Consider the following 15737-nt stretch of genomic DNA (forward strand, 5'->3'; position numbering starts at 1 on the left):
CCCGTTGCCGATCCTTCAGAGTACAGGAGCATCGCTGGCGCCCTACAGTACCTCACGTTGACTCGGCCGGATTTGGCTTACGCCGTTCAGCAGGTCTGCCTCTTCATGCATGATCCGCGGGAGCCTCATCTCGCCTTGGTCAAGCGTATCCTCCGGTATGTGAAGGGCAGCCTCTCCACCGGCCTCCACATCGGCTCCGGCCCGATTCAGTCCCTCACGGCATACTCCGATGCGGATTGGGCGGGTTGTCCCGATTCTCCTCGTTCCACGTCCGGCTACTGTGTCTTCCTTGGAGATTATCTGGTTTCTTGGTCCTCCAAGCGCCAGACTACTGTCTCTCGTTCCAGTGCTGAGGCGGAGTACCGTGCCGTTGCTCATGCCGTCGCCGAGTGCTGCTGGTTGCGGCAATTGCTACTAGAACTTCATGTCCCAATTGCTTCGGCTACTATTGTCTATTGTGACAATGTCAGTGCTGTTTACGTGACAGCGAATCCCGTGCATCATCGATGGACGAAGTATATCGAGATCGACATCCACTTTGTCCGTGAAAAGGTGGCTTTGGGACAAGTCCGGGTACTTCATGTCCCTTCATCGCACCAGTTCGCGGACATCATGACCAAAGGTTTGCCGGTTCAGTTATTTACTGATTTTCGGTCCAGTCTGTGCGTTCATGCTCCTCCCGCTACGACTGCGGGCGGGTATTAGGATTATTTATTAATCTATAGGCTGTTTATCTCCTAAACTTTTACACTCCTAGATAGTTACTCTCCTAGACCTTTGGTCTTATGTAACTCCCTAGTATTGATTGTAACTCAGCACTAGCATTGATTGTAATTCTGCTATATATATATGAGAGTTCACCTCCCCACATTGGTGAGGCATCTATTCCACTTTCTCTACAGTTAGCAGCAAGCATATTTAACTTGCTATTGTTACAACTATTGTCAGGATTTGCATACGAGAATAATAGAAAGCTTAGATTTGATTCAATTGTTTAATTCTATGGTCTCTTTGTTAGAAGTACAAATATGTTAGTTAGAGATAAGATTCAAATACAAACATAGAGATAAGATATATCATAGAGATAGAATCTTAGAGATAAATCTACTCTTACTTGTATTGCACTCTAAGTTTCTATCCCTATAAGAGAGTCAATGTAATAGATTAGAAAACAATAGAATACACCAATTAGATTTTTCCACACTCCAAACCTAAAGCATTAGCTCTAACCTTTTTTCTATAGGAAAAGCTCTAACTTATTTTATGGAGTTTAGCTCTATCTTGGTTTTAGGTCTAACCATTATCAAGAAACAACACAGTCTAACCAAATGGCACTCGATGGTTAGATCATATTCATTGAAACTGTCTTTCAGCTGAGAATGGCCGGCTATGCACTGCTGTTTTTTTTTTTTTTTGATTAATTGCTATGCACTGCGCTGTTTTAATTTATTCAGTTTTTAGTATTTTGTTTTCCTCTCAGAAGCAAAATGGCATGAGCTCTGCTTTTGGATTGAGTTGGTAACTCATTAGTATCGTTCCTTCACATTTATTTAGCCTTTTTTATTGTTTTTGAAAAGACATTATATGGTACCATATTTTTTAGTGTTAATTTATTATGGTACCTCCTGATACCTATTTACACAAAAGAAATATTGATGCCTTCTGGTATCTTCCCATGGAACATGAGATAAATTTGTGATTTTTTATTTGGCGGTAGCAATATTTTTTACCAAGAAAATTGTGAAGTGGTGTATGATCCCCTTTGAGTGTTCTGCTCCGTGGAAAATACTATGCACAACAGATGTCGTTACTCACTAATTAATAACACTTTATTTAATCTTACTTACGCACAAAATTGTGCTGAGAATTGGTGCAGAAATTATGTTGAGAGTTGTGTGAACCCATGATAAATAGAAGAAGACCCTGATGCTTGAATACACATTTTGGTGCGGCCATGGAGGTGCTTACAAAATGATAATGGGTCTCATCGTCGAACATGCCATAGGAAATGGAGGCACCCGGAACAAAGTTTCAAGCTACCTTCAATTTCAATGATCAAGGCAATCGGTTTAATCGTGAGGTTTGAACAAAAAGAGCAGTCCGTGAACCGGAGAGTGAGGTATAAGATCTTATGCTAGAGTCGTCCCGTAGAATTTTCTTGGACGCTGCTAAAACCTCGGCATCACTACACAGCGCTCTTGTGAAGAAACTCCATTGGGCACAAACAACGTGAATGGAACACTGCGGTAGTATTTGCCGACCGGCAATGACGTGTGTCCTCGGTTGCTCATCAAATATATCAAATGGTCCCGCGATCTGTATAGCTCTAGCAGGCTCTCGTTCAGTGGCAAAGTTCAATAAGTTTAGGATCAAATGCAAGATGAGGAATGTTAATTTCTTCATGAACCTGATGACTTTTAATTTCTCCGTCGAATTTGAGACTTCAAATTGAAGAACCTGAAATATGCAACTTGACTCGTTTTCTTTCTTGTCAAAATTAAACAACAGATATATCATGATGGTCATGCAAATTAACAAGAAGCCTCTTTGATCTCTTGCAGATAGGTGAAGCCATTTGGGGTATATATATAACATTTATTCTTGTAGATAATAGATGGGAAGCAAATGCTATCGTCAATTTTAATTGCAAACTCCGGTTTGGAAAAGGAGGCACCGAGATCCTATGTCCAATATACAAATAATTTTACAGCTTCGAGTGCATACATGTAGGTAGCTCACACATGGACACAACCCATTGTTTTTCTACAAAGTACAAAATGCAATAATACATCGATGCGTTCAGAAGCATATATGGTCGGTTGAGTTACTTAATTACATTGCGATCTTTTCTTCATGATAAATACCATATTTGCATGCATGTGTCGTCTCATTGCCTACTTTTATTGACTTCCATATATATAGAAATGTATACTAGAACCTGCTTGCAACTGGCCCTGTGCTCTGATGTAGAACACCAGAACTCTCTTAGGATAACAAAGTGAGAATGGCAACAAGCTAGCTCTAGTGTAGATACGCAAAATCAGCATGCTATCTAGGTCTTGTTAGTTCAATTTTTCATCATATTCCCAAGACATCGATATTAGGTTTCCGTACTCACACTAAAACAACATTCTAACTATCGCATATACAAGGGAAAAGGAGGCATTGGGAATACAGTTTCAACCTATTGGGTTCATTGGGACGAGGTATAAAGGCAGGACTTGATTTCATTTAGCTACAAGATCCTCAACCGACAGGGTTGTGCTTCTGGCTGTTCTAGACTGCTAGAGCCATAAGGGGATTGACTGCCCACCTTACTATTATACAAGACAGTAATTAAGACATGTCTTTGCACGTAGCCCTTCGGTTGCACTGGCCTCACCTTTGGACGCTTGGTTGTAGCGGACAGCCTTGGAAATGGATGGCCGGTCACCAAGCAGTGGGTAGCTTGAACAGCAAGATACGCAAAATCAGCATGCTATCTAGGTCTAGTTAGTTCAATTTTTCATCATATTCCCAAGGCATCGATATCAGGTTTCCGCACTCACACTAAAACAACATTCTAACTGTCCCATATACAAGGGAAAAGGAGGCATTGGGAATACAGTTTCAACCTATTGGGTCCATCCTCGGGACGAGGAACGTAAAGGTAGGACTTGATTATATTTAGATGCAAGATCCTCAACCGACAGGGTTGTGCTTCCGGCTGTTCTAGACTGCTTGAGCCATAAGGGGATTGATACTGCCCACCTTACAACTATACAAGACAGTAAGATATGTCCTTGCAAGCCCTACGGTTGCACTTGCCTCACCTTTGGATGCTTGGTGGTAGCAGACAGCCTTGGTAATGGATGGCCGGTCGCAGAGCAGTGGGTAGCTTGAACAGCAAGACCAAGATCAGACCAGACTAGCTGAGTACACAGGGATTATTAGAAATTCATGAATTTGAAATGATCTAATATACTCTTTCCCAAAATTTCTCATACTAGAACAACCAACTGAAATGGAAGTATATATTATAAGGAAGGTTTAAATCTAAATATTTTAGCAGCTTTATGGGTGTTGTATTGTGATGTACTCCTTTGCTGCATAGTCATTTTTTTTAAGTCGCTATTGTTTCAACTTTTGTCAGGATTTGCTTAACGACAATAATAGAAAGCGTTCCGATTTGATTCAATTGTGTAATTCTTTGGTCTCTAAACCTGAAGCATTAGCTCTAACTTTTTTTTAGGAAAAACTTTTAACTTCTTTATGGAGTTGATCTCTTCTACATGAAGAAGTTAAAGGTTTTTCCTAAAAACTAGTCTCGGAAGACATCAGATAGTACCATACTTTTTAGTGTTAATTAATTATGGTGCCTCCTGATACCTATTTACACAAAAAATAATTGGTGCCTTCTGGTATCTTCCCATGGAACATGAAATAAATTTGTTATTTTTTTATTTGGCGGTAACAATGTTGTTACCGAGATAATTATGAAGTTATCTTTATGATGTGTATGATCCCTGTTCTGCTCCATGGAAAATGCTATGCACAACAGATGTCATTACTCACTAATGTCACTAATGACAACAGAAATAGTTCTAAGAATTGGATGAATGCTTCAGGATAACTTCTGTCTAAACAGGAATATCTTTTGCCATAATTAAGACATCAGAGAGGATATAAAATGTAAATGGAGTGCCAAACATAAAAGGAGAAGTTTTACTTCATCAGGTGGTTTTTGGATCCTGTAACATTGGATGTTTGGACACTAATTAGAAGTATTAAATGTAAACTAATAATAAAACTAATTATATAAATGAGAGCTAATTCGTGAGATAAATTTTTTAAGACTAACTAATCTATAATTAGCACATGTTTACTATAGCATCATATAGGCTAATCATAGATTAATTAGGCTCAATAGATTCGTCTCGCGAATAAGTCCAGTGTTATGGAATGAGTTTTGTCATTAGTCTACGTTTAATACTTCTAATTAGTGTCCAATCCGACATGACGGGGGCCTGATGCAACACTCTCGTCAGAGCTGTTCCTGCCAAAACAAACCAAAAAAAACGGAGCACATTTGTAACCCGACAGTGTTAGCAGTTGGCACCAAATTGTGATCAAGGCACCTGTATTTTACTTTCCTTGTATAATTGTATAATACACAATACGACCAAATCTAATAATTACAATTTATTAAATGTAGTCATTTTTTTACCTCAGAAGACCTGCTTTCAACTTTTATGAATGTTCAAAACGTATCTCATCATACCAAATATGTCAAAACAAATGCCATTAGTTCGTATTCATCCGAACTACTGTGAGCTGAATAATGGCAGGATAGAAAGTTCACTATTTTACTTCTATTTAAATTTATTTTTTTTCATCGCAAAATTTTCGAGATTTCAGCCCCCCCCCCCCCACACACACACACGAGAAACTCTCTTTAAATGTGTAACTTTTATAGTGTGCCTGCAATGTGCAAATAATGTTGTCGTCAAGTTAAATAATTTGCTGGGTGTTTTATTCCATGTAAGTTGTTGTGCATATAGATAGCCAAATAGGCCACCCGGACCAAGCCCGGCATGGCCCAACCTACACGTCGTGCTGTGTCGTGCCTGTCCACGGGCTACACCCATGGCCCTAGGAATTGGGCCAGCCCAAAGACATGACAGGCGCCCATCGTGTTTCTCTATAAAATAAGTCTATTTTACCCAACTGTCGGCCCGAGCTGGCTTGGGTCTGACACCAATCGTGCCATGTCGTGTTTGGACCGGGCCAAATGGCCGCACTTTGGGCTGGGTTGTCGGGCCTCGGGCCTTATGGCCATGTATAGTTGTGCAGCACATGTGTCGTCATTCGAGGTTCATTTCGTTCATGACTTTATTTAATCCGATCTGTGAAAATTGTACAAAGAATAATCAACCAAAGATAAATAGCAGAGGCGCTCCCTTCTGTAATGGTTTGAAGACCACTGCTGGATATGGTAGAGGAATATTGTGGATCATAGTTTTACATCCTAGTTGGAAATGGAGGCACCGAGAAGTTAGTTTCAATCAGCAAGCATTTTCAATGATCTGCCCACCCATACTTTGTCTGTGCAAGATCACGAAACTGTGATGCTCGATGCTCATAGTTGGAGATCAGAGAAAAGCCATTGCCTGTGGGAGAGAGTTGCTCTACTGTGGTGGCAGAATGTATAGTGTTAATGAGGATATCCCACTGTGCAATTATGATGAACTAGCCTAGAAGAAATCTCAAGCAGCGCAAGGAACTGAAAACATCCATCTCCTGATGGTGATTAAGGAGAAATGCAGGACAAGGCTGTGAGTCATCAGAGCTTGTTTTGGCTGCCACTCAGTTGGTCTATCACAATCATAATCTTGGGAGTTTATAATTTTCCATTACTTTTGATCTGTCGATTCTAGTAAAAATAAACATGACTATATCACAGTAACCTTCTTGGATATAATGGACTAAATAGGTCTATTACAGATCGATGAAATCTCAGAGAGCTTGTTGTAAATTGGTGAGAGTATCTAGGATCCATTCATAATAAAAGCAAAATTGAACTAAAATCCCAGTCAATTGAAACCAAGCTGAAGAGCTTATGTAAGTGTTTTTCATTTGCCAATAAAGGAGTCCCAGTGAGTATGTTGGTTTTTGGACATCCATTACTCGTCGAAAGCAAGTTGTAACGCAGCAAAATCTTGACACGGTTTGGTCCTCAAATTCCGTCAAAAGTGAGCACGGACGGTGGGCGTTGCCTCAAATTTCGTTTCAAAAAAAGAAAAAACTCGTTTGCTAATATTGAATTAATCAGTGTGTAAGTGATAAGGTCCGTGACTGTGAGCAATGCCTAGTCGATCAAGCAAACAGATTGGAGGTCTATGCTTATCATGACATCATTGGCGTTTGTGATACCGGTTTTAACAAATTCAAATTGATGCAATAAATTAACTAATACGACGATTGGAATATCAGGCTGTACATTTGGGACTGGGAGAGCTATGAAAATGATCTTTAATATTGAAACCATTCAAACTCCATTGGCTGTATATTGCATTGTTTGATGTCGTAAAACCAAACAGGATAAAATGATCCTGCTTACTACTGAGTCCTACTTTATACTAATACACAGTAGTTTACGGAGATGTACATGCTCACCTCTATATGAGGTTAATTCTGAGTCCATGAAGCTAGCTCGCACTTGAGACATGGCTTTTTTTTTTTTGCAAGATCACCTAAAAAAATGTTTAAGTAAATACATCCATGTATATAGATGGTCATCTGCGCGGCACGGCCCAAGCATGGCCGTGCTCGGGCTAGATTCTACCGGACCGGCATGGCCTGACCAACACATTGGGCCGTGGTGTGCCCGCCCACAGGCTGCACCTCAAGCCCAGACACGGCCCACCAATAGTCGGGCCGTGCCGTGCTAGCCCGAAGGCACAGACGGCCCATCGTGTCTTCTTTAAAATAACTCTATTTCCCCTCCCTCCTCTTTCGGCCGTGACATATATATAGCTAAAATAAATATATTTTTCCTCCCTATTCTTTGTGACGTGCCTTACATATGGTTGAGAATAAGTCTGTTTCGCATCCCTGAACTTCAGGCCGGACCGTGCCGGCCCAGCGTGTTGAGGTAGTGACCTAGGCACGGCACGGCTGTTGGGCCGGGCCAGCACAGGCACGACCAGAGGTGCCTGGCCGGGCCAAAATCACCGGGCCTTGGGCGGGCCATCGGGCCATATAGCCATCTATACATCCATGTGTCTCCAAAAGCATGGTTGCATTGGTGGAGTAGTTAATTACGTTGTGATATTGCCTTCCATGATAAATACCATAGGTGCATCTAGTAGCTGGCTCTTCTATGATATATATAGAACTCTTAAGAAACAATGTCAGAGACGACGTCTTCAACAGACTCCGATCTGGATGTACGACGCACATAGGAGCCCAAACCCTTTGCAGATTGATGTCTTCTTTAGTCGAGTTTTCATGCCATTATGTAGGGATTGAAGAAATCCCCATTTACCCAAACAAACAAGCTCTTAAACCGTCCATCCATACATAGGGAAAGGGAGGCGCCAGGAACACAATTTCAAGCTCCTCATTGCCCAACGGGGATAAGATCAGGTACTGCAGGAAAATGATAGGAGAGTACACATGCATGAGGGTCCTGAAAAACTATACCTCCCATCTTATCACATCGAGTATTGTCATGTCGAAGGGGCTTGGACCACAGGAATGGAGATGTTACATATTTACATGCCATGGGCATTGGGCCATAAGGCAAGGCCCATGGAAAGCCCATACATAGACCCTGATGCCCTATGTAGTTTTGGCACGCATTAGTGCGAACAAAGCCTTCATGCTACCGGTTGAAACTGCTATCATCCAGCGGGGCAGGAAGACTATTGCCCACCTATGGTGGTATAAGATGAACTCCCTTAAAGAAATCATGAAGCTGTAAGCGAAACTGAAGATCCACGGACCAAACAACTTCGTCATAAAATCACTAATTATGGAAATAACATATAAGCACGGTGTTGTTGGTTAGGTACTTACATTATGGTGTGTGATCACTGTTGAGCGAGTTTGTGTAATAAGTGGTTATAGCTCTTTTGAGCAAAGACTGGATTTACTTCCATTATCTTTAAAAAATGGTACTTACATTCGATCCATCGGCACAAAGTCAGCAGCAATAGCCCGGGCCTCATAATCATCGCAAATTCGCAAAGGAAAAAGTACGAATCCCCCCTGGAACTATCGCGGCTGTCCAAATTACCACCCCCCCGAACCATAAAACCGGGTATTCTTCACCCCCAACTAAGCAAACCGGACAAATTATACCCCTTGACCCAATCCGCGGTGGTTTTGGTCCACGTGGCGTACGCGTGACAGTCCAGTCAGCACTCTATTTATAAAAAAATGTGGGACCCACCTAGCATCTCCTCATCCTCTCTTCCTCTCTCTCTCAAACGGGTCAGCGGCGGCGTGTGGGCGGTGGCGGAGCGCCGGGGAGGACGCGGTGACGGCGGGCGGCACCAACGAGGGGGGATGAGGAGGACAACGATGAGGATGAAGCGTACGGCGGCGGCGCCTCTCAGCAGCGTGCGCGCAGAGAGGACAAGGGCGGCGAGACGGCCAGCGTCGAGGCCCCCTCTGCCGTGCCGCTCTGACGGCGCCCCCACCTCCACCGCGGGGCAGCTCATCTGCGGCTGCCGCGACTTGGCCACCGCTCCGCCCGCACACTCCCCCTCCCTCTCAGCGGCGTGCGCGCGGGAAGGACGAGGGCGGCGGGACGGCCGGCGTCGAGGCCCCCTCCGCCGCACCGCTCTGACGGCGCCCCCACCTCCACCGCCGGCCAGCTCGTCCGCGGCTGCCGCGACTCGGCCACCGCTCCGCCCGCACGACGCCGAGAGGGAGGGGGGAAAGCTGCGCCAAGCGGCCGCCTCCTCATCCTCCGCCGCCGCCGCCTCCTCTGCGTCACCCGCCGCCGCCGGCTAGCTCGTCCACGGCTGCTGCCTCCCGCCCACCCTCGATCTCGCTGGACACCGGCGCCCAACCGCCCCTCCTGAGAGAGAGAGAGTATGAGTGTATGACAGGTGGGTCCCTCATTTTTTAATAAATAGAATGCTGATTAGACTGCCACGCGTACGCCACGTAGGACAAAACCACCACGGATTGGGTCGAGGGGGGTAATTCGTCCGGTTTGTATAGTTGGGGGTGAAGAATGTCCGGTTTTGTGGTTTGGGGGTAATTCGGATGACCGCAATAGTTCGGGGTGGGGGAGGGGTAATTCGTACTTTTCCGTTCGCAAACCCTTTCATCCAATTAATCCAGCTGATCTAGGAAGGCCAGTAGGGTAGTAATGGGCCAAGGCCCATGGATTTTTTTTTCATAACCCACATCAACTCTTAAATATTTTTATTTTTAAAAAAAAACTACTACATTTCTGCCCAATCCGTTGTAAAGTCAGCACTTACATGTTATAGGCTAAAAACTTAGACCCTTGCTACAAGGCTCGAATGTTTGGTGGCAATCCCACAGACATGGCCTCCCAAGTTTTGGTTGAGAGTATGGTAATGGCATTGCGATGGGTGGTTAGAGCGACAATTGTGAGAGAAATCTGAGTGGAAGAGGAACATGAAAAACATATTCATAGGAGGAGAGAAGACTGGGTCCAGAAATGCTATGAATTAGACAGTGATTAGGTCCATCAGTAATACCTACTCCGTGAAAGGGCATATAGTCTAATAGTTGTAGTGACCTGAGTAGCACCCAAGGTCCTAAGTAGGAGCGATTTTCAAATTGGGTTATTTGAGGGCTAAGTTCCCTGTTTGATGTGCTAAATTCCCAATTAAAGAATGATGTATATAAACAGTTAGATAGAGACCAGGTAAAAATTAGCTTTCTCTTAAAATAAATATAGGCTGTATATATCCGGTTAAATGTAGAGACCATGTAAATTTACCCTTCTCTAAAAAAAAACCTATTGTTGTGACATCACATATTGTTGACATTTGTGATATGGTTTTTCTACAACTTTACAATTACTCCCTACGTCCCATAATAATTGTCATTCTAGTTTGTTTAGGATAGATTAAGGTTTAATACAAAAGTCTATAATACCCCTTGTTAAATAATGTATGAGAAGTGAAATGGTTATTGAGGGTAAAATAAGAAAATTTTTGAGTAGAAAATGATTGATGGGACAAGTAGTACGACAAAATTTAAATCCTAAAGAGACAAGTATTCTAGAACAAAGGTACTAGTAGTATGTAAGAAGAAGCACTACGAAAATGGAATTAATGTGAGGTACTACCTCCGTCCTAGAATACTTGTCGCTTTGAGTTTTTGCTTGTAACTTGTGATCTTTCGTCTTATTCAAAAAATTATGGAATTATTATTTTTTGATTTGCTTTATTGTCAAAAATACTTAAATATAACTTCTCTGTTTTTATATTTACACTAAACTTTCAAATAAGATGAATGGTCAAACGTTACCAGAAAAAAGTCAAAGCGACTACTAATTTGGGACAGAAGTGACTACTAATTTGGGACAGAGGTAGTAGTTATAGGTACATTTTGGTACTGGGCTTTGAGGAGAGCTTTGTGGATTTTTCATGAAAATGATTTGTAACGAAACCGTTCAAGATCTGTTAGCACACATAAGTTCAGTACTGGGTTGGTCTGCCTCATGCAAATGCATTACAATAGTAGAAAAAATTTGCAGTCATTCTCAGTCCATTTACTTAGACACTCCACTCTTGGTTGACTAGAAATTTGACCTCTGAAAAGCATGTACTATCATCATGGAGTAGTTATGTCTGAATTTGAGAGCCGTGATAAATACCAGAGGCATCCGATATCTCGCACGATATAGAGCATCCTAAGCCAGTCACGCTATACACTATGAGGAAATACTATTTATCTTTTGAACAAGAAATTAAAAGTGACGTTTTCTAGAGTATTTCAATAGGAAATGGAGGCACTAGGGATTCACATAAAAATAAGGATATTCAAGCTTGAGAATTTGTGTTCAGTTAGCCCATGGTTATTCTTATTAGAAACCTATTCTGGTTATGAAAAGGACACAGCACGTGCATATGTGAAACATGCAAAAAATTTCACCCTAACAATGGAGGAAAAAAAAAGCGCAACAACTGACTTCCAAGACCTGACCACAAGTAAGTGGTACATAATTTGGCTGTGTATATTCATTACTATGGAGATTTGAACTCAAGTCCCGTGCTTGTTTTTAGTGAAGGCTAATTTAGGACCGATGCCTTTTATTTATTTATTTTTTTAGAGAAGAATATTTTTTAGCCGGTCTCCGTATCCAACCGGATAAATGCAACTACTATACAGATTTGAACTCATGACCGATGCCTCTTTTTTTATTATTTTTAGAGAAAGCCATTTTGCCTTTTTTTTATTATTTTTAGAGAAGGGTATTTTTTACCTGGTCTCTACATCGAACCGAATATATGCAGCCATTTAAACTCAGGACCGATGCCTTTTTTTAATTTTTAGAGGGTTTTTTACCTTTTTATTTTTATTTTTTTTAGAGAATATATGCCTACACGGCCTCTACATATATATATATATATATATATATATATATATATATATATATATATATATATATATATATATATATGCAGTCATTCAAAATTGGGAACTTAGCCCCATCTGAAATTTGCTACTATGAAGATTTAAACTTAAAACCTTAGAATACTACTCAGGACACTACAACCACTAAGCTACATGCCCTTTCGTGTTCAGGCGATGCCTCTATATACATAGAGGTTCCAAAACACAACAGAAGCTAAAACTACATGATTCATGGTGCGTGATAATTAATTAAGTCTTGCCAGTAGGGACAGGATAGTAGATCACTAATTAAGGAGCGTCATTTTTATTTAATATGATATCAGTTAACCGGATTAGCCGACAAAACTGCATCATGCAACTCGAACAATTACAATCATGGGAAATTTGCGGTCATTCATACTGCATTTGTTAATTTTGATTAGTCATATGTCAGCCTTAGTTGGCCCAACGAGAGATTTGATTGTTCCAGGACTACATTGCCGTGCACTAGTTATGTTCAGAGTACACGTTACAATGGCACGGCAATGTAGCTATGAATACACCGTTGTCCAACATGTGTCTTTCTGTCAACCAAATTGGAAGAAATAAGTTCAATGCTACATCAGCCAAGAACTGAATGGTTGTAACAGCAGATGAGTACGTAGCGGCAAAACAGATGCTATGAGAAATTTTCTAACCACAAGGACTGTGCTTGGAGAAACTTTTTTGTCTTGCCAATTTGCCATGTATATATACTAATATTGAAAGTTCTCAGAAACATAACACAATCTACTCAAGACTGTGTAATCATCATATTAGGATAACAATTGATTCTCCTTAAAATGTTTTGTGATCTCTGTCCTCCATGAGCAGGACGAAAAATATATTTTATAGAATACCACAGGAACATTAGCGATCATTTCTACATTAGCAAGAGGAACAACTCACAGCACGAGTGGCAAGTTCTTCTGCAGTTCAGTTACATTTTTTTAACCGATAGATCAACATCCAAGTATTTAGTTTTCCCCTTGTGCCAAAAACATGTTCCAATTTATAGTAAAGAAATGTGGTTCGGTCGATCCATAAAAATATTTAAGAAATTCAAATCTAGACAAACATAAAAACACATCTAGGTAAATAAAAACACATGTATGTGTAGGGCGAGGGACAAGGTTGTGGGTGACCAACACGTTCAGACCCATCATACCTCATTTATAGTTAAACAAAATAAAATCGCTGATGAGAACATGGCTAGCTTACATATCAAAAATAAAAATGTATATGTTCTACGTGAGACTTACGTGTTATCTAAAGTAGTGAAAAAAGTAAAGTTTTTTGTCACCATATTGCGCCACGTCATCAAAGTAATAAGGGCCGTTCGATTCTTACTCTAGACGTTGGTGGTCGTTGGATCCTATAATTGGCATAGTATATTCTAGGCCCTTGAGGAAACTCCTATCTATTTCTAGTCCTTACACATCCTTATAACTCTTTTGTTTTTCATTTTCACCCTTCCTCCTCCCACACCGTGAGGCACCCACCCTGACGCTCTGTCTTCTCGCACTCGCGGCGCCGTCTCGCACTCATCGTCGTTGTCGACCTTGGAGCCACCCGCCGCTGCCGCTGCCTCATCGACTCCTCTCCAAGACCCCATCACCACCGCTGGCCCCCTCTCCATCTGTACTGCTGCACAGTATCCTCCATCGATCCCCTATTCCGGCGGCGGCCACACCTCCTGTCCTTTCCATCCAAAATGCCACTGCGTCGATTCATTCCCTCCTGGCCGCTCTCCAGCTCCTCCTCCATGGTTATGTCTCCTAGTGGCTTGGAGCTGGCAACACCAGAGGGAGGTAGTGATGGAGCCGGCTCAAGAAGACCCAAAACGCCGGTGTGGCGAACAATGCTTCAGATCCGATAGTGGCCAGAGACGATTGTAGATTACCATTAAGTAATTTGAGTACAGTTGAGGAACTACCAGGTAGTAGTATTTGGATTTGTAATATGGATGCTTATGTTCAGCTGAAGCATCAACAATTGCAACTTGCTACTTCTGAATATCACCATGAGTTTGTCCTGATTAGTGTCTGTTTCGGATGAAGGTGTCCGAACCTTTGTGTAGACAATAGAAGGGAAATTCTATAAAAAATAGGAAAATGTGTTGTTTAATTTTGATTTCATATAGTCATCCGAATTTTTAATAGGATTATTCTTGCATCAGAGTGAGTTAGTGTCACAATGTTAACCCCTACTTATGTAATTCGTGAGTTTCTCTGCAAAGCTTGAGCATGGGTCAAAATGATTGCAATATATTTGATGTATGTAATTTTTTGTATCAATAATTTCATTAGGAAGCAGCAAATTCATTGTAGCCAGTAATGGCTGTCATTTGTAGATCTTTTGAACAAAGCTGAAGCCATATCCAGAATTAACCAATGGATACAATGCATTAGGAGAAGGTTTGTTTTTTTTTTGGCGGATCATGGATAGTTGAAGCCTCTATATTGAGAGTATGACATTATTTATACTTAACAGGATAGTTTGCTACTTTGCTTGATATGCCATTATTCTTTATTTCCTATGCCCCTTCCCTTCCAGAGCATAAATGGTCTTTTAGTTCGAATCTACTAAGCATCTTCTCCTATTGTCTTTTAGTGTTTCTGCAATTGGTTTATTACTTATAAAATCATGGTGTTAACCACCTAATTTTGTTTACATAATTTCTCTCTCATGCATAATCCTTTTCAGGGCAATCTACAGCATGAACACACTGGTAGCAGTTGTACGTATATACCTGGTCCTGGGCCAAGGTAATAGCTGATTACACTTCTTATATATCCACCTCAGATTGCATGTTTTTGCAGAGAAGCCATGTGAAGTGTTCCTGGAGTTTGGTGGATATAGGCAAAGTGATATTCTTTTAAGAAAATCAAAGACATGGTGTGTATCACAGTGAGTCGAATTGTCCAATTTTCTTTTCTAACTCATGTTGTGAATGGAGACATGCATCTTAGTGGAAATCCAGAGCTATCATGCAGGTTATGAATCCCTCATTCAAGTTGTTTGTGATAGAAGTACTAAATACTTCACCTTTTTATTTCAGGCGCTATAAGCTGCAGAGGTTCCATCTCACCATGTATTGTTAAAAGTCAGTGTTTCCAATGTAATTGTTGGGCATACAAATTGCAGGATGGTTGCAGCAGAGCAATAAAGCAATTTTCAAACTACATAATAAGGTAATCAACCTTTTCTGAACCTCCGTGGACGTGCTTACTGCACTACTCAACATTGAATTAGCACGGATGTGACAGAGACAACGAGGGCAGATTATATGCCATCCTTTCTTGATATTTCTAACAATAATATTTCATTGAATCATCGAAAATTTTCTCACTAACTCAAAATTGATCATTCAGATCATTGGGCATTAAATAGGTGCAGCTCAATTATTTTTCCTGACAATTGCCTACATGATATCTATTCACGATGACAAAATAGAGAAGGTACTTCTTTTACAATGTTGGTATTGCTATTTTTGTATAGAAGAGTAGTAGACATCAATACAAGTCACAATAGAGACATTTTACTGCAGTTCAGCACTCTGAAGAACCGGACAGGAATTTCGTCAGCACAAAACAATACCAGATTGG

This window comes from Oryza sativa, chromosome 6 (genome assembly GCF_034140825.1).
Source record: "Oryza sativa Japonica Group chromosome 6, ASM3414082v1".
NCBI classification, from domain to species: domain Eukaryota; kingdom Viridiplantae; phylum Streptophyta; class Magnoliopsida; order Poales; family Poaceae; genus Oryza; species Oryza sativa.